Source organism: Carettochelys insculpta, chromosome 2 (assembly GCF_033958435.1).
Source record: "Carettochelys insculpta isolate YL-2023 chromosome 2, ASM3395843v1, whole genome shotgun sequence".
In the NCBI taxonomy this organism is placed as follows: domain Eukaryota; kingdom Metazoa; phylum Chordata; order Testudines; family Carettochelyidae; genus Carettochelys; species Carettochelys insculpta.
Genome location: NC_134138.1, coordinates 31,456,206 through 31,476,617, shown reverse-complemented (window position 1 = coordinate 31,476,617; position 20,412 = coordinate 31,456,206). Strand labels below are relative to the sequence as shown.

Genomic DNA, 20,412 nt, shown 5'->3' with positions numbered 1-20,412 from the left:
ACAGGGAACACTGACCAGGAGCCCAGCTCTGAAGGCATAGGCCATTTATCACATTTACTTCTGCACTGCTGCTTGCAGAACTGAGCCGTTGGTCAGCAGTCACCATCCAGTTGCCCCGCTCTGAAGGCAGCAACGCAGATGGAAGGGTGCTGTAGCATGGTAACAGACCTCCCAAGAGGGAGAAAGGAAGGGTGCAGAGGGGGCAACAGTCTCAGAGCTGGCAATTCAAAAGGGCCTGGGGCTCCTGGCTCCCCCTGCTGCTCCTGAGGCAGTGGCAGGGGCCAGCGACACAGGCCCTTTGAATCACCACTGGAGCCCCAGGCACTTCACTCTGGGGTTGACTGAAGGGCTGGCGGAGAGGGGAGTTTAGCCCACCAGATCCATGCCTTCTCCCCACAGCCCTGACCCTTCTTGGAGGCTGGAGCCAGGCCCATGCCACGCCCCTTGCTCAGGGACCCAGCAATTCTGTAGCCCCCCTCAAAAGGTAATGCTACTCTTATTTTTGCCCTACTGCCAACAGCCATAGCTCTTCAGCTGCCCAGCTCTCAGGGCAGCACAGAAGGAAGGGTGGCAATACTGTGATCCTCCTCCTAAAATAAGCTTCTGACCCTCTACAACTTTCTTTTGGGTCAGGCCCTCCAATTTGGGAAACACTGTTCTCCCCAGTGAAAGTTGTACAGTATAATGTAAAAGCAGAAAATATCTGATTTCATGGGGAGAGACCAGATTTCACAGTCCAGGATGCATTTTTCATGGCCATGAATTTCGTAGGGCCCTAATTATATTCAGTCTTCACAATGTAGAGAAACACTGATATTTACTGTTTCACTAATGGCAGTACTTTCAGCTTCTACTGCGCAGAAAAGCTTTTTATCTTAATTGCTTTTGGCTTCAGTTTCCCTACAAGTTCAGAGACAGTATTTTCTTTATTTAGAACAGTGTCAGAGGGGTAGCCGAGTTAGTCTGCATCTTCAGAAACAACAGGAAGTCCTGTGGCATCTTATAGACTAACAGATATTTTGGAGCATACGCTTTTGTGGGCAAAGACCCGATTCAGATGCATCTGATGAAGCGAGTCTTTGCCCATGACAGCTTATGCTCCAAAATATCTGTCAGTCTATAGGGTGACATAGGACTTCAAGTTGTTCATTTAGACTAGTCCATTCAAAGTTGAACAACCAACTAAAAGTGGAAACAACAGAAAAGAAAACTTATCTACCACTTCTAATCAATTAACAATAACCAGGATGAGATCTATTCATTCTAAAGTTTTATGGATATGACAGAGACGCACCTAGTTCCCATTGATTTCAATAGGCATTAGACACCTAATCCATTTAGGCAATTTTGAAAATCCAGTTAGGCATCTATCTCCACCATTAGGCACCTGAACACCTATGAAAATCCAACTCATGAAAACAACCCATTAAATCACTAACTGCAACTGACACTTTGTTTAATATATCAGGTCTAAATGAAAAACATAATGAAAAACATGTTTTGATAAAGTTACATTTCCACCTTAATCTATAGCACATTTAAAGTAGTTTTATGTAATTAATTCTAAAAAAGGCTAGCCTTGTACATTTTAATAGGTTTCCTACATCCGTCCACCATACAATTTGGCACAAATATATAGTTTAAAACAATCATCAGATAAATAAGAAATGTGTAATTTAGCATTTTCTAACGATCAAAAATGTTAAAAACCTACGAATCTGAGTCAATGTAAGCTATGTTATCATTTAAAAGGGGCACTGATATAGGGTATTCACTTGGTTAGCAAAAAGTAGTATCACATTTAGTTAGAAAAGTATATTTGGTTGCAAATAAACATGTTTTAGTGGTTATGCCAAGAAATGAGAATTAACCTTTTTTTAGGAAAGTAACTAAGAAAATATAAATTCAAAACAAATTAAAAATCCATTATTTTAAATCAAAGTCTCCTTCTTGCAGATTTAAATCACGATGAAAAGTGGTGATTTAAATCAGTTCATGGTTAATACTCAACTTCAGTGCTTTTATCATTAGGTAATTCCATAATCCAAACACAAAAATGCCATTTTCTATTGTCATGAACAATAATGTTCCATGATACATATTCTGTTTACTTTGGTGGCTTCTGAGAACATCCCAGGGGACTTTGTGCTCAGCAGATTAAACGTGCTTTATGAGGTATTGAGGTTCACGGATCAGTATTAGGAGCTATTACAGCACCAGAATGGGAATCAGGCCATCTGAGGTTTAGTTCTAAATCTGCCAACAATTTTCTCCACAACTTCAGCCATGTCATTTCAGCCTCAGTTTACCCATCTGCTCAGTAATGCTGATCCCTATTGCAAGGCTTAAATAATTAATAATCTGAGAAGGGCAGACATGTTAGTCTGTAGCTTCACAAAAAACGAGCAGTCCTGTAGCACCTTAGAGACAAACAATTTTATTTATTAGGTAATGAGCTTTGTGGGTAAGCTCACTACCTAATAAATAAAATTGTTAATCTTTAAGTAGTAACAGAGAGGAAGCCGTGCTAGTCTATACACTATCAAAACAAAAAGCAGTCAAGCAGCACTTTAAAGACTAGCAACATAGTTTATTAGGTGAGCTTTCGTGGGACAGACCCACTTCTTCAGTCTGTTCTGGTCTGGCTATGGTCTGAAGAAGTGGGTCTGTCCCACAAAAGCTCACCTAATAAACTATGTTGCTAGTCTTTAAAGTGCTACTTGACTGCTTTTTGTTTTAATCTTTAAGGTGCTAGAGGACTGCTTGGTTTTTTTTAAATAATTAATGTAAGACCTGTTTTATGGCCTCATCCTGGATACCTGCAAACTTTTGCCTAGAGCATAAAACCAGCCAAAAGCTTTGCAGGATTGGCAGTTCCTGCTTAAGCAAACAAATGGCAAGACTGTTGCTAGTCAGACCTGAATGTGTTACTGAGCTATGTGCAGTAGCTCCAACAGCACCTACCCCTGCCCCCGGCCCCATATTAGGCCACTACTATTAAGCCTGTACAATTCTGACAGTATTTTGTCACTGACAAAAGTAGCAATGACTTGCCAAAAATTCATAATTTTTTAAAAAAAGTTTGTTTGAAGATGCTATTGTTAATGCAGTGTAATGTGTCCAGTTCTATTCCCAATCAAGTCACTGTTAAAATCACTATCACCTTTAGTAGGAGTGTCTTTAGGGCCAAAACACATTAGTCTGCCATAACACATCACATATCTCACTTTTTTCAGTGTTCTGGTTTATTATAACTCTGTATCTTCGATGACACATGTGTTCTTAGACTTGTGCAATGACAAAATCTACAAAATTGGGGTCCGAAGTTCAGTTCCTAGTTCATCTGTAGACATCTATTCCCATTCACTCTGAGGAGTGATTTTTCAGGATCATGTCAGTTAGATGTCTGAATTTAAATGCTCACTTTCAAAAAAATCTTTTATCATATTCTCTTTGTATTTCAGTGCAGAATAACCATTAACTTAATCCACAGACTGTCATTTACTACCATCTGTATCTGCACTCAAATAACAAGGGTACGATACCAATGAGAACAAAATCACTTCCACTGCCTATTAAGGAAACTAAAATTAATTCCAGGGATCTGCACTCAAGGTTCTTTAATTAAAACACCACAAGCATATAAGTGGCTTTGATTTCATCATCTAATGTCCTCCTCAGTTATTTATTATATTCACCTTCTCACACCTCTGCACGTATTTCCACTAGGAGTGTATAAAATATAGATTTTGCTGCATTTTAGGACTCGTCACCTGCTGCACCAATGTTTTTAATCTCTTATTCCTCAGACAAACATTTCTATACTACCCCAAAGTAAAGGTAATGTGAATTGTGAAAACATCACACTATTAAAATGAAAGAATAAAACAGACACGCAAAGACAGTTCATCTTTTGAAATCCTTGCTGAAATCTATCTACCTGCGGCCTGGGTGCTCATACAATAATTTCAAAAGCAGATTAAAACAAGATTCTGTAGCTCAGATGAGCTTTTCTATGGCTGAGGTCTATCTTGCATTGATACAATTTTGTGGATTGTCTCTATATATGTATGTGGGTGTGTGTGGCACGAGTATATATTCAGCATTTTGAGAATCAAATTCCACCCCGATATTTCAAGGCTGTCCCTAGATAAAAGACACAAGAAACTGTCTTCCCTCTTGTGACCTTGTGCAGCATTTGTCACAGTGCACTTCCCACACAGAATGGGATAAGAACATAAGAACATAAGAATGGCCATACTGGGTCAGACCAAAGGTCCATCCAGCCCAGCATCCCATCTGCCGACGGTGGCCAATGCCAGGTGCCCCAGAGAAGGAGAACAGAAGACAATGATCAAGTGATTTATCTCTTGCCATCCATCTCCTGCCCTTGTACGGAAGGCTAGGGCACCATACTTTATCCCTGGCTAATAGCCATTTATGGACCTAACCTGCAAAAATTTATCGAGCTCTTTTTTAAACCCTAATAGAGTCCTGGCCTTCACAGCCTCCTCGGGCAAGGAGTTCCACAGGTTGACTGTGCGCTGTGTGAAGAAAAATTTCCTTTTATTAGTTTTGAACCTACTACCCATCAATTTCATTTGGTGTCCCCTAGTTCTTGTATTATGGGAAAAGGTAAATAATTTTTCTATATTCACTTTCTCCACACCATTCATGATTTTATACACCTCTATCATATCGCCCCTCAATCGCCTCTTTTCCAAACTGAAAAGTCCCAGTCTCTCTAGCCTCTCCCCATATGGGACCCGTTCCAAGCCCCTAATCATCTTAGTCACCCTTTTCTGAACCTTTTCTAATGCCAATATATCTTTTTTGAGGTGAGGAGACCACATCTGCACGCAGTACTCAAGATGTGGGCGTACCATAGTTTTATATAGGGGAAGTATGATATCTTTTGTCTTATTATCGATCCCTTTTTTAATAATTCCTAACATCCTATTTGCCTTACTAACTGCTGCTGCACACTGCATAGATGTCTTCAGAGAACTATCCACTATAAGTCCAAGATCCCTTTCCTGATCTGTCGTAGCTAAATTTGACCCCATCATGTAGTACGTGTAATTTGGGTTATTTTTTCCAACATGCATTACCTTACACTTACCCACATTAAATTTCATTTGCCATTTTGCTGCCCAATCACTCAGTTTGCTGAGATCTTTTTGTAGTTCTTCACAATCCCTTTTGCTTTTGACTGTCCTGAACAACTTGGTGTCATCTGCAAACTTTGCCACCTCACTGCTTACCTCATTTTCTAGATCATTGATGAACAAGTTGAACAGGATCGGTCCCAGGACTGACCCCTGGGGAACACCACTAGTTACCCTCCTCCATTGTGAAAATTTACCATTTATTCCCACCCTTTGTTTTCTGTCTTGTAACCAATTCCCGATCCATGAAAGGATCTTTCCTCCTATCCCATGACCACCTAATTTACATAAAAGCCTTTGGTGTGGGACCGTGTCAAAGGCTTTCTGGAAATCTAGGTATATTATGTCCACTGGGTGCCCCTTGTCTGCATGTTTATTAACCCCTTCAAAGAATTCTAATATATTAGTTAGACATGACTTCCCTCTGCAGAAACCATGCTGACTTTTGCCCAACAATTCGTGCTCTTCTACGTGCCTTGCAATTTTATTCTTTACTAGTGTTTCTACTAATTTGCCTGGTACTGATGTTAAACTTATCGGTCTACAATTGCCAGGGTCTCCTCTAGAGCCTTTTTTAAATATTGGCGTTATATTGGCCGTCTTCCAGTCATTTGGTACCAAAGTGGATTTAAAGGATAGGTTACAAACCACTGTTAATAACTCCGCAATTTCACATTTGAGTTCTTTCAGAACCCTTGGGTGAATACCGTCTGGTCCTGGAGACTTGTTACTATTCAGCTTATCAATTAACTCCAGAACCTCCTCTAATGTCACTTCAATCCGAGTGAGTTCCTCAGATTTGTCACCTAAAAAGGCTGGCTCAGATTTAGGAACCTCTGTAACATCCTCAGCCGTGAAGACTGAAGCAAAGAAATCATTTAATCGCTCCGCAATGGCACTGTCTTCCTTGATCGCTCCTTTTATATTTTTATCGTCCAAGGGCCCCACTGCTTTTTTAGCGGGCTTCCTGCTTCTAATGTATTTAAAAAACATTTTACTATCGTTTTTTGAATTTTTGGCTAGCTGTTCCTCAAAATCTCTTTTGGCTTTTCTTATTACATTATGACACTTAATTTGGGAGTGTTTATGTTCCTTTCTATTTTCCTCACTAGGATTTGACTTCCACTTTTTAAAAGCTGCCCTTTTCTCTCTCACTGCCTTTTTAACATGGCTGTTTAACCATGGTGGTTCTTTGTTAGGTCTCTTACTGTGTTTTTTTATTTGGGGTATACATTTAAGTTGGGCCTCTAGTATGGTGTCTTTAAACAGTTTCCATGCAGCTTCCAGGGATTTTAGTTTAATTACTCTACCTTTTAGTTTCTGTTTAACTAGCTTCCTCATTTTAGTGTAATTCCCCTTTTTGAAATTAAATGCCAGAGTGTTTGACCGCTGCGGTGTTCTTCCCAACACAGGAATATTAAAAGTTATTATATTGTGGTCACTATTTCCAAGCGGTCCAGTAACAGTTACCTCTTGGACCAGATCCTGCGTTCCAGTCAAGACTAGATCAAGAATTGACTCTCCCCTTGTGGGTTCCTGTACTAGCTGCTCCAAGAAGCAGTCATTTAAGGCATCAAGAAATTTAATCTCTGAATCCCGTCCTGAGGTGACATGCACCCAATCAATATGGGGATAATTGAAATCTCCTATTATTACTGTGTTTTTTATTTTGATAGCCTCTCTAATCTCCCTTAACATTTCAGCATCACTATCACTGTCCTGGTTAGGTGGTCGGTAATATATTCCTAATGCCATATTCATATTAGAGGAATGAATTGTTATCCATAATGATTCTATGGAACATTTTGATTCCTTTAGGATTTTTGCTTCATTTGATTCTATATTATCCTTCACATATAGTACCACTCCGCCACCCGCACGACCTGTTCTGTCTTTCCGATATAATTTATATCCCGGTATGATAGTGTCCCACTGATTGTCCTCATTCCACCATGTTTCTGAGATGCCTATTATGTCAACTTCCTCCTTTGATATGAGGTACTCCAGTTCACCCATCTTACTAGACAGACTCCTAGCATTTGTGTAAAAGCACGTTAAAAAACTACCACTATTTATATGTCCGCCTTTCACAGACGCGTTGGATTTTTTTATATGCGATTGTTTCACATCTGATCTTGCCCATATATTATTTCCCACGTTCCCTATCTGACTAACTTCTAGGGAATCCCTATCTATGGAGCCTCGTGTAAGAGAAGTCTCCGTCCGATCCAGGTGCTCCCCCGCACCAATCGGCTTTCCCCCACCTCTTAGTTTAAAAACTGCTCTACGACCTTTTTAATGTTTAATGCCAGCAGTCTGGATCCACCTTGATTTAGGTGGAGCCCATCATTCCTGTATAGGCTCCCCCTACCCCAAAAGTGTCCCCAGTTCCTAATAAATCTAAACCCCTCTTCCCTACACCATCGTCTCATCCACGCATTGAGACTCTGAAGTTCTGCCTGTCTATCTGGCCCTGCGCGTGGAACTGGAAGCATTTCAGAGAATGCCACCATAGATGCTCTGGATTTCAGTCTCTTTCCTAGTAACCTAAATTTGGCCTCCAGAACATCTCTTCTACCCTTCCCTATGTCATTGGTACCAACGTGTACCACAACGACCGGCTCCTCCCCAGCACTGCCCATAAGTCTGTCTAGATACCCTCAAGATACCCCAAAGAGGCAGGAGAGGTAGAAAACCCAGGACCCACCACTACCAGCAGTCATACAGATGGACAGTAGGAAACACCCACTAAAATGGTGCACCATTGTGCACCCTCTTTAATGCTACTTTGCAAACTCGGCAGTCAGGCCTACACCTTACTGGCTCAAACGAACTCTAAATTTCGAATTGCAGCTTTTTTTCCCCTATATCTAGTGTAAGATGAAGTCCTCCATTGTATGCATCACAGCTTCTAAATGAATTGGTTTTAAAAACTCAGTCAAAAACAACAATTCTGTTTTGTAACCCAGTGTTCCATTATTTGTTCTAATAGTACGTAGAAACTGTTTAATACTGAACTTCTGTGTCATTACTTGATTTTTTATGTTATTCTCAAACTTCATATTAAGTTTGTAAGAACATACATTTTTCCACATTACAGAGTAATTCATTCTTGCTAATTTCAATCTCAAATAATGTAAAACTTTTCTGGACTGTAATCAGTTTCAAAGCTTTGTAAATTCTAATCCCAGACTGTAATATATGTTTTGTCTATTTCTAAAGATCGCTGAAAACTTTCCCTAAGTAAAGACAGAGTTCTAAAACATACTAAGCTCCAAGAGCAAAAGCAGCTCACCACAGTATTTATTATAAACAATCTCTTTCTGAAGATGGAAAATCAATATGTATGCACAAACAAAAGTGTGCCATGGAAAATGTTAAACAGACAAGTTAGCCCCTTTTCATTATAGACTGGAGGAGGGTTTATTTTGTTCAAAGATTTTCCCCTCTTCCTCTTTGGCATGTATAATTTTATAATAATTTTCTCTGCACAGGAGCTGAATGGAAACTCTGAAAGGAGCTGGATGTTCAAATACAAAAGACATTCTTCCAAATGTAGAACATATGAAGTTCTGGTGTTATGGTTTTGTTTGTTTGTTTCACAAAAAGAGAAGGCATAAATGTATTGCTCCTGTAATTGTTTTAGGCCAATGTCAAGTTGTATCAAAAGGCAAAAAATGAAACTCAGCTAGAGCAAGTAAGCATGTAGAGGAGTCCGCAGTTTAGTGGAATAACTGGAATTTTTGTTTTACTTTCTTATCACAGGATGAAAATACAAGGAGTAATTCTGTGTCATAGTACAAGATCATACAGGGCCATTTGATTTTGTTAGTGGGAAGAAAGATGGAAACAAAATTATTTATTTCATAGCACTTCTAAATTGTACCAAATATGGCCCTCATAAAGATAGGAAATGCATGTATCTTACATAGGTTGTGGCCACACTTGGCCAAAACTTTGAAACAGCCGTGCTAACGGGCAAATCAAAGAATACTAATGAGGCGCTGGATTTAATATTCAGTGCCTCATTAGCATTTGCGTGCTTCTGGCTGCAGCACTTCGAAAGCTGAGAGGAATAAGGGGATTTCGAAACGTGCGGGGTCCTTTCGAAAGGACCCCTATGTAGCCCTGCCGAGCCGCAGGCATTCGAAAGCGGCGCTTTCAAAGCGCCAGAGTGGGAAGCATGTGAATGCTAATGAGGCGCTGAACATTCAATTCAGTGCCTCATTAGTATTCTTCGATTTGGCCATTAGCATGGTTATTTCGAAGGTTTGGCTAACTATGGCCACAGCCATAGATTTACTGGTTAAGAACTGTTTTCATATCCTATTTACATCATTTATTCGTTAAATAACATTCATGCAAAACTAGCAACTCAAATATAAGAAATCCTCCAGTAGATTGATATCATTTAGAAAGCTGAAATACCACTTCTAACAGTGAAAGTCAATGAGACTTTGGTCCTAAGTGATTTAGGTTCTTTTGAAAATGCAGCTCCTGGCTGAAATAGAACAGACTGGACTCTTCAGGCTGATGGTGATCACATTTAGAGGTGTTATGACTCCATGTTTGCGTTTTCCCCAAGAAATGACTTACTTAAAATAAATAAATCGATACAACTTTATATTGGCCTAAAACAATTACAGGAGCAATACATTTATGCCTTCTCTATTGCAGTCATACCTTTAACAAAAGGGGTCTTTGTCCATGAAAGCTTATGCTCCAAAAAAATCCATTAGTCTGTAGTTCCCAGGGCTGGGGCTGAAATGCATGGGTACTTGGACTACACCTGGCTAGTAAACAGGAGTGGTTACAAGTATATAAGGTGCCACAGGACTTCTCATTTTTGCAGCTACAGACTAACACGGCTACCCCTCTCAGACTGTTCATGGGCTCTGCGAAGCCCAGAGGGCTGGAGTCTCTGGTTGTGTTTGTCTGTCCCAGATAAGAGTCTCAACAACTGTATGATGGGATATATCAACCCCACACTGGGCAAATGGGGATGCGCCTTTCCCACCCTGAATGAGCTAAACATTGTAAAAGCAGGCATCTGTTTGCTAGAGAGTAAAATTCGTTTATAGGCATCTGAGACAGTAACAGCACCCACGCCAAGCAGAATAGCCCCATCTACTTTTACCTGAGCTTCTCTGATTGATTTTTTCTACACTAGGGCTATGTCTACACTTGCCCCAAGCTTTGAAGGGGGCATGGTAATCAGGGTGATGCGATATTACTAACGAAGTGCTGCATTAAATGTGCAGCACTTCATTATACTAATTCTCCCCCCGCAGTAACTTTGAAGTGCCAGCATACCGTGTAGCCACAGGCCATTTGAAGTGTCTGTGCTACTTCGAAGTGCCTTTACTCCCCAAAATTCATTGCAGCACTTTGTTCGTAGTCTCCCATCACCCTGATTACCATGCCCCTTTCGAAGTTGGGCGCAAGTGTAGACATAGCCTAGTAGATTCAGTACTCTTTACTGTGAATAACCCACCCAGAGGCTAGGGTAAGTAGAGAACTTGTTGAAACCTGTTCCAAAACATTGCCTGTGTTTCTATGACGCTCACCCCTTTCTTCATGCCTCTATACCTTTCTGTATTCAGCCCTGGCAAAAAACAGTGGCCTACAAATCAATGAGATGAACACACTTAGGTTACCACATTCCCTCCCTTTGTACTTGCTACCCTACACCATTTGTTCCATGTGAGAGAGGTTATACAGGTAGGGAGCCCACAAGGGAACATGATCTGGAACACAGTAAAGATACGGGTCACTTCACCGGCTCTCTAAACCCTTTCACTCTTCCCACTGTAGGACCGAACAGGTTCCAGTTGGCTTGCATGCTCTGCTGTGGAAAAAGGAGCTGGAATAGTTCCCATCCCCACCAAAAAGATAAACAAAAGTATTTTGTCGCAAAGTAATTTTACATCAATAATCTGACAAATATTACAGAGATAGCATAAAGCAAGTACACGCATTGTTTCCTAAGTTAAATGATAAGTCCTATAATAAAATACCATTTTACATATCTCTCTGACGTGGGACTTTTACGGTCTCTCCCCCCACCAAAAAAAAATATATTCTATCATTTCATTAACAAAGGAAGAGAACTCATGCTGGGGCATCTCATTCTGGAGCACTAGAGCTAACAATGGAACTGTGAACTCCAGTGGCCATGGCAACAGTAGCTAATTCTTCTTTCCAATCATGGTGGCAATTCTCTCCCATGGCTTGAATCAGTTACAAAACAAAATACTCTCAAAGACCTTTTTGAGCCAATAGCCTTGCAGCTAATCTGCTAATAGGAAATAATCTGCAGCTAATATACACATTCCAGGGCAGCAGTGTGTTTTCTTAATACTTTGTTTCATGGGCCTTTTTCCAAAGAAAGCATAGTAAAGAATAGAAAACAGACATTCATTAAAAATAGTATAATACTACCTGGCCACTATTAAAGCCTAAAACATGTTGCAACTTGCACAGCTCTTAAATAGTTTGTTAAAAGTGAGTGGAGAGGCAGCACTAGATGGACTGAATGAAGGAAATTAGATCAAAGAAACTTACAGTGTTAGTTAACAGAAAGAGCACATGAAAAATCAGGCTCAAAATAGTTTCCACTTTTCTTTCTCCTCATTGGGCTTTCATTAAAGAATCTGCTAATCAAATTGCCATGGTAATAAGCATGTATAATTGTAATATGCTGTTTAGATGCAGTGTAAACAAAATAGAATATTAATAGATACATGCAATCTGAAATCAATACAGAGATCACATCTCCCCTGTGTATGAACTCCATCTGCTGCAGAGGAGCAGGGCAGGGCAAAACTGCTATGTTCTTGTCTTCTGGAGAAACTAAAACAGTGCATAGCAGCCCAAATGTGGCTAGTTTGTTCCCAATGGTACTGGACTGTATTTGTTTTATGTCAGTTCTGCATTTGCTAATAATAAATAGCATGGCGGGAGAAAGGAAGTATTGAGCAGTATTAACAAGTCCCTGATATTGAACTGGGCAGCTTCATCACTGGCTGTTTTAACTCACACCACTCCAATAAAGGCATTAAAAGGTGTAATGTCAGTGGTGGGTGAGGGGAGAAGAGCTCTGTCCCATCCCTGATGCAATGCCTGTGCTGCACGACTGATGTAGGAGGGGCAATGACAGCTTTAGAATACCAAGCAGCTTCCCTCTGCTGGGTGAATTCTGTGTCAGCCACAGATAACCAGAATCCTGACATATTTTTGTGGCACAAAGCAGCCAGAGGGAAACTGAGGACATGGCTACACTATACATTTAAGTCAACCTATATTGGGTCAACTTATAGCCATTGCTGTAATTAGTATGGTAGCTCATGTCCACACTGCCCTTCTTTTGTTAGAGGTACATGTCCTCATCAGCACTTTCACTGCCTGAAGAAGGGCAGCAGCGGGAGGGGAGGGGCAAGAACCAGGGGTCTCAGTGCCACATGCAGCTCCTCTCCAGTTGCCTTGCTCCCTGATCCATGCCAGAAGTTCAGATACCTGCCCCCGTCATCTCCCCAGTCCCTGCCAACCAGACACCAGGCACAGATCTTTCTTCTGGGAGCCCACTGGCCTCTCAGGTTACCTGGTCCCTATCAGCAATTGACTGGTTTCCGGACATGGAGCTCCCAGCTGGGTGCAGCTGTGTTCCCCGTAGGGAGCTAAGAGCTGGGTGGCAACAGGGCAGTCTGAGCTGGGAGCATGGCCTGGAGCAGAGACTGGACAGTAGAACCAGCTGGACAGCAAGGAGTTTGCTTTCTTGTCAATTTCACGGCTCCACTGTCAGAATGATATGCAGCAGATGTATGTACCTTATGGTCTACAGGACAATTGGTTATCCCCAATGACACAAACAAAAGCACTATGCCTCCTGTGGCAAGACTGGCAGTGTGCAGACTGACATAATTATGTTGACATAAGCTGTCTTATGTTAACTTAATGCTTTAATATAGACCAGGCCTACCTAGGAACCTGAGTGATGGACCATGATCCCACTGTACTAGGTAACATACAAATGGAGAGTGAAAAAAAGATCTCTATCTAAAAGAATCTATAATCTAAATCAGGGTTTCCCAATAGTCGGAATCTGGATTTTCTTCAGTACCCTTTTTTGCGGCCCAAAAATATAAATGCATATAAAATAACAATGAATGCATTTTTCACTGTTTATTATAATACTACATAATAATATAAATCTTGACATAAAATACTTGAGTGCCTAACTTATTATTATTACCTCATTTACCTGGGAGAATATGAAATGTACCAAATGAATAGGATCGTGTGCGATAATTTGTATATTTTTTAAGGACCCATATTTTTTCCCAAGGACTGGTACTGGGTCACGGACCACACTTTGGGAAATGCTGATATAAATGATATATATGACATATTTCGTAAATATATATCATGTAATATATATCATGAGTATACATAATAACCAGCTGGAGTTCTAATGGCAGTGACAGTTACAGTTTGCTCATACATTTCAATTTTAGCCCTTCTTTTCAGTCACTAGTAACTTTCTGAAACTTCTACCAATTAGGCTGAAAATATATGGGGCTAGTCTGTGTCCAAGAATGAATACTCAGTATAATAATTGTAAAGCTTACTTGAAAAAGCCTCATCTACATACTAATTACAAAGACATTTTTTTTTACATCAAGACAGTAGAAAAGTACACTTCTGCACTGTGAAACGATTATTGCAACTTTTTTTAAAACAGTTTTGGCAGTAAAGTGAATAGGAGTAGATAGTTGAAATGTAGCAAGGAAAGATTCTTCACTGAAGCAAAACACCTTGGAGTGTTCCAGTGAAAACTGTATTGAGTTGGCCAAGTTAGGAGCCTTTGCAAATGGTATTTCCCAAAAGCAAAATCCACAAGGGATGTAATTTTAGCATGATTTACCATCATTCAGTGAACAATATTTTAAAATCACTCACAGCACATCTTGAAAGTAGGTTTCAGGCCATGCATATGTAACACTGACAGGCAGACTAGAAGCTGGAAGCTCCTCTGGAGCTTAGTGCATGAGCCTCTACTGCCTGAGCTAAAAGTCAACTGCCCCTCAGTTAGGGCTGTAGATTATACTCAGTTTTGTTTTCTTTATGCAAGTGGTTTAGGTGCCACAACATCGGACAATGAATTACTCCACTAGGTGTGTGGGTTACATACTTCCCCTAGCTTCAAAAGCATGAGCTTCAGAGACCAGCTGAAATCCCAGACTAGCCCCCACTTGTAACACCGACAGACAGAACCAAACCTAGGACTTCTTCTCCTCTAAGGCTGTAGAGAAAACTAGTTCTTTTTCTCTGTAAGGCTATGTCTAGATTGTCAGGAATTGTTGGCAGAAGATATGCAAATTGTGCAATGGATTTGTGTATCTCTTGCCGACAGTTCTGTTGGAAGAGGCTTTCCAAAAATTCGGCCCATCCATATGGGTCCAAATGTCAGAAAACTTCACGCTGGAACGAGGAATATTGGGATGTCGGCAGAATGGTCCTGACACGGCAGACTTCTGTCGAGAGACCTCCGGTCTCCCGACAGAAGCCTGCAGTTTAGACATGGCCTAAGTGATTTAGGTAACACTACATGGGACAGTAAACCACACGCCTCAGGTGTGTAGGTTACACATGCTATTTAGTTGCACATATCACATCCAATTAAACAAAGTGCATGTGACACAATACATATTATTAAATAAGGTTCTATTGAGTATATTTACATATTTAGGTTCCTTTTTTGGGGAGCATCAAGAGCATATAATGGTGATAATTATCTTACAGAAACTGCATGCCTATAATTCTTTCGACTGTGGTATCTTCACTTAATCTCAACCTCCTCTAAAATGGCCTTCATCGTTTTACTTATGCATTAAATGGAGGGTGAGATTTTTCAGTAGTGCAAAGCACTAGCTTAATGTGACTCCTTTGACATCACTGGTAAAAACACACATCAATTCCAATTGGAGCAGAGCAGAAGCACTGACCTCCCCAGCTTCCACAGGGTGCCTGACCTCTGCTCTGCCCCAAGCCCTGCTTCTGCTCCATCCCTTCCCACAGGACCTCTTCCCTGTCCTGCCTCTTCCTATTCCCTACCTAACCCCATTTTATCCTCTCCACCTCCTCTTCCTGTCCCCACTCTTTCCTCTCCCGCAAGCCACTGAACAGCTGATCAGAGCAGGTGGGAGATACTGGGATGAAGGGAGAGTAAGTAGACTATCCAGAGGGCTGACAATGGGTGCCTGTGGAACAGAATTTGGCCATTACCGAGTACTTTTGAAACTCCCTCACAAAGTTTTCACAAAGATCTAACAATGAAGAAATATAGTTTGGCTGAAGTTTGCTTCTGACAGACTGGACTTTGCCTCTTCTCTTAATAGTACGATTTGTTTTGGAGTCCTTGGGATGTTTTTTGCTTAAAAGAAAAACCATGAATAAACAAAAAATAAGAAGAAATACTTTTTCATCTCCCTCCAAGCTTTTCCCAGCTCAGGGTAGAGATGGTTTGGCACAGTAGTATCTGACTCCACATTTCTGTCCCTTCATTATACCTGTCTCAATGAGAAAAAAGAAGTCCTGAGTACTGACTGCTTCTTGTCTTTACTCATTAGGAGCACTGAATGAATCACTCTCCCTTAATTTAAAAAAAAAAGAATAACAAACAGGAAAAATCAGATGTAAAATAGGAGCTGAAATCATTAAAGTTAAAGAATTCTCAGCTCCTGAAGTTGTCTTTTGATTTTCTTGAAATCAGTTAAATAATTTGAGTTGTCATGACAACATGATGCAATGCTTTATTACCATGACAATCTGACAAAACTTGCAAAAACAGAAATTGGTGTTTTTACTCTGTTTTTCGATTGCTGCCACGGAAACAAGCTGTTATTTACTTTGGTGACTAAAGCCATACTATACCATAAAGGAGCCAATGTTAGAAAAATTAGACCATATAATGATGGAAACTGGAATGCAAAAGGTATGTGAATGTGATTACACTTTATAAACCATATTTTCCCACCCTTTGCCACCAGCACCCAGCTCATTTCCACCTGTGAATTAAAATGGTTTATTCTTCAACATGGAGAGTGCTGATTCTTGCTGGATCACAAGAGAACACTGACATAACACAGCCTATTTTCATAACAGAAGCTACATGACATATTTTCATGCTCATTTTCATTATGGCACTTGCACACCAAAGAAACCTACTGCAGTAGCATTTAACTTCAAAAAGGGGAATTGCACAAAACAGAGGAAGCTAGTTAAACAGATTAAAAGAACAATCAACAAGAGGAAAATGCCTGCAAACTGCATGCAAACTTTCAAGAAAACACTATGCCAGAGATTTAAATTAAATATGTAAGGGGAAAAAAAACCAGCAAGGACCAGAAAAATGCCACCAAGGCTTAGCAAAAGAATAAAAGAGGCAGTTACAGACAAAAAGACTTTGTCAGAGGAGAAAAACAAAACAAAAACAAGTAAAAAAACCTGGAAGTCAAAATCTACTGAAGAAAATAGAAAGCCACATATGATCTGGAAAGTCAAGTATGAAAGTATAATTAGGCAGTGAAAAAAAAAGATTCAAGAGCAAATTGTAAAAGAGTCAAAAACTAACTACAATTTTAAAGTCACAGAGAGACAGCTATCTTAGTTTGTATCATCACAAAAAAAAAAAAAAGTAGTCCTGTAGCACTTTATAAATTGTTAGTCTACAGTGCTATAGGACTGCTTTTTCACATTTTTAAAGTATACCAGATGTAGGAAATTTGCCAAAAAACAATCAGCTACTGGATGATCTAGGTGCTAAGCCAAAAGTGTCATTGGGTTCAAAAAGGAATTAGATACATTCATGGAGGTTTGTTCTATCAATGACTATTAGTTAAGATGGTGAGGGACATACTCCATGCTCTGAGTTTCCCTAAACCTCTGACTCAGAAACAGGTAGTGGAAAACACACAATGAATCAATGGGTAATTATCCTGTTCTAGTCATCCCCTCTGAAGCATCTGGTACCAGAAGACATGATAATGTATGACCACCAATTCACTTTTAATTTACACAATCTGTAGTATCCTCAGTCACTTGAGAATATATTGATACAGATACAGAGATACTATAGTCAACAGACTGATGACTCAGTAAGATATAATCTCCATTACAAAATTTTTGTAAACCTCATTAACATAAATGAGAGTTATGCCTAAACAGCAAAAGGCCAATATATTCATATCTAGCTGGTACTCAGATTACTTCTGCCTTTCTTTCTGATTTACATTAAAAAGTAAATCCACAGCTCAAGGCACTTGTAGATGCATAACAATATGCTAAAATAACCATTTCCTGCAACAAGCTATAAAGTCAAACTGGCTCCATGCACATATAGAAGTTCATCCATATGGCTTTCACTGCAGGTTTAGGCCTAAAAATAAAAGTTATATTAAGCATGGTCCATCTTCGCCAAAGTCAAGACTTCTCAATTACTGGGAAGCACAGATGAGACTTGCAGTGGATTCTCCGCACCACACCTGCCTACTGCAAGGTTCCTATGCTTTCCTCTGAAGCAGCCAGTAAAAGTCATAGTTAGAGACAGGATATTGGACAGGATGGACCATGGGTCTCATCCAGTATGACAATTTCTACGTTCTTCTGAAGACCAACAAATGCAGGCTGCCTTCAACCAAACGGAAGACTTAGTCTGTTTCCACACTACCGCGGAAGACTGACCTGCTCAGAGTCGATCTTCCATGGTTTTGTTTTGTGCATGCGGGAAACGGTGCTTTCTGGGGTCAAGGAAAGACAACCACAGAAACACTCCCATCAACCTTCTTCTGCAAGGGCACTCATAGCAGCTGACTGCTGATAAGTCAATTTTAGCTACACAGTTGGCAAAGATAAATTGTGTATCAATGATCAACTGCTGTCTAGGATAGACATGGACTTAGCTGAGGACATCTCAGTGAAAATACCTTACTATCTGACATCCACTTTCAAACAACAGATTGTTTATTCCAAGCATCTCAGCTGACCACAGTTGTGATGGTATCACAACATGAAAAAGAGTCTTTGATGCAGCTAGATACAGAAATTATTTAGGGTTTGAAGATGGAAGGCAGTCGCCTGCACATTAGATTGCAATGAGAAAACAAGAATATGTCCTATACCATGAAAAGTAATGAATAATAAACCCAATATTATAATTGTTAAATACTTATTTTAAACAGGTATTTTGAATCAATATTAACAGCTACAAACATACACTTATTTTGTAACATCATTATCAAATGACAGCAAAGGTATCAGTGTGTAGACAAAGAAAGTAAAGCCACTCTGTGCTATTAATATTTTGTAGGACTTTGTATTTAAATAGTATTCCAGCACTGTTGCTATTCTCCTCAGAAATTTAATGAGGCAAGATGGAAAACTTTTATTTGGCCAACTTCTGCTGAAGAAAGAGACCTGCTTTAAAACTTACACAGAGCTTTTCTTCAGGTCTGTGTAAGCTTGAAAGTTTGTCTCTCCACCAACAAAAGTTGGTCCCATAAAAGATATTACCTCACTCACATTGCCTCTCTACTAACCTGTAAACAATACTGCATACAGAAATGTAATGGCCATTGTATACTAGTGCTGTGCACCAATAAAAGCTAAATTAAACTAGGCTGTCATGGATGTCACTGGTTTATTCTCCTTCCTCTTGAATTGCAATAGTTGTTTTTTCAGCCAACTTGGAAGCTAAGGAGTTAATTGAAAATGATGAGAAAAACATGTTGTGGAGTAAAATGTGGAATAAAACTTGTGGAATAAAATAAAGCAACCCCTACCCCTCTGCTCTCTGATTTGCTCACCTTGATAATTTTTTTCTGATTTGTCAACCTTGATTACTGTTTTTGGTTCTCTATGCCTTAAATATTGAGTCTGTACTAGCATGGATATGGTCTGAAGAAGTGGGTCTGTCCCACAAAAGCTCACCTAATAAATTATTTTGTTAGTCTTTAAAGTGCTACTTAACTGCTTTTTTGTTTTGTTAGTATATAGACTAGCACAGCTCCCTCTCTGTTACTATTCAACATGTTGCGGAACAGTTAATAATATGTTTAATCATGAGAGAGCTGGTCCAATTACCATTAAAATAAACGGCTTATTGACTTTGGTGGGAATGGAATCAAACACTGAGTTTGATACATTAAAAATAAGCACTTTATTTTTTAAATGTGTTCTCATTCCAGATACTTCTTTTCCTTTTAATCATTCTCTGTTCTTCTTGTATAGACACAGATGGTTATTTTGCATCCTTCCATCTCCATTTAATAAATCAACTTTGCCAAAAGTCAGAACTTTTTTGGATTTTGTTGCCCAAAAGTTACCTGTAAATTGTATTTCGTTTACCCTTTATCATGCAATATTAGTATATGTGTTATGATTTGCATTTTATCAGTATTATTCTGCTCTAATGTTCATATACTCAGGACACAATACAAATCATAACTCCAAAATCCTTTCCCCATCTACACACTTAAAATCCTGATGTAATCAAAGGCCTCATAAGTGATAGCCTATGCATTCAAACATCCTCCGACCCACATCGTTCTCCACATAATATGTGTGATACTGAGGGTGCATGTCCATTATTTCATTGTTATCTTCCAATAGGTTAGAGAATACAGTGCTCCACCAACTTCTCTGATGCCATTGGTGGCTCAATACTGCTGATGTGAAGCCCTTTTCCGAGAAAAGCTCATTGACAGCAAATCAGATGAAAGAGAGAATAAGGAAGATCAACAAGATTCTGACTGTCCAGATACTGACTTCGGAATTTTAGATGTTTGGAACCTGGGAATATAAAAGTGGAGATATTGGTAAATAATATCCAGATAGGAATTTGAATCAGCTGGCAAAGTCTGAGTGATAAATTAGTTTTAACACCGCCCATGTAGGGACGACACGTTGTAAATGGGCAATCTGTCTCATGCTACTTTATTCATAGCAGATAAATAGGTATGACCTATATATGTCTCCATATGCCTTCAAGACTGATGTGTAGTTTAAAGACTAGAATAGTTGGCAGTAAACAGATGTAATAAAAAATAATGACTTCTCTTTTTCATATGATGTTTTTAATGACTTAGAGGAAGAGGGGGCAATTCTCTACATAAGTCTTCCAAGAAATGACCTAAAACAGAAATGTGAATGATGATGACTAATGACTTAGGATACTCTTACATAATTT

General features: G+C 39.6%; 1 protein-coding gene across 2 annotated transcripts in view; it reads right to left on the bottom strand.

The window, feature by feature from the left end:
• Positions 1–20,412, bottom strand: part of TRPS1 (transcriptional repressor GATA binding 1) — a 307,200-nt gene that overhangs the window by 77,659 nt on the left and 209,129 nt on the right. The gene's annotated exons all lie outside the window — the stretch shown is intronic.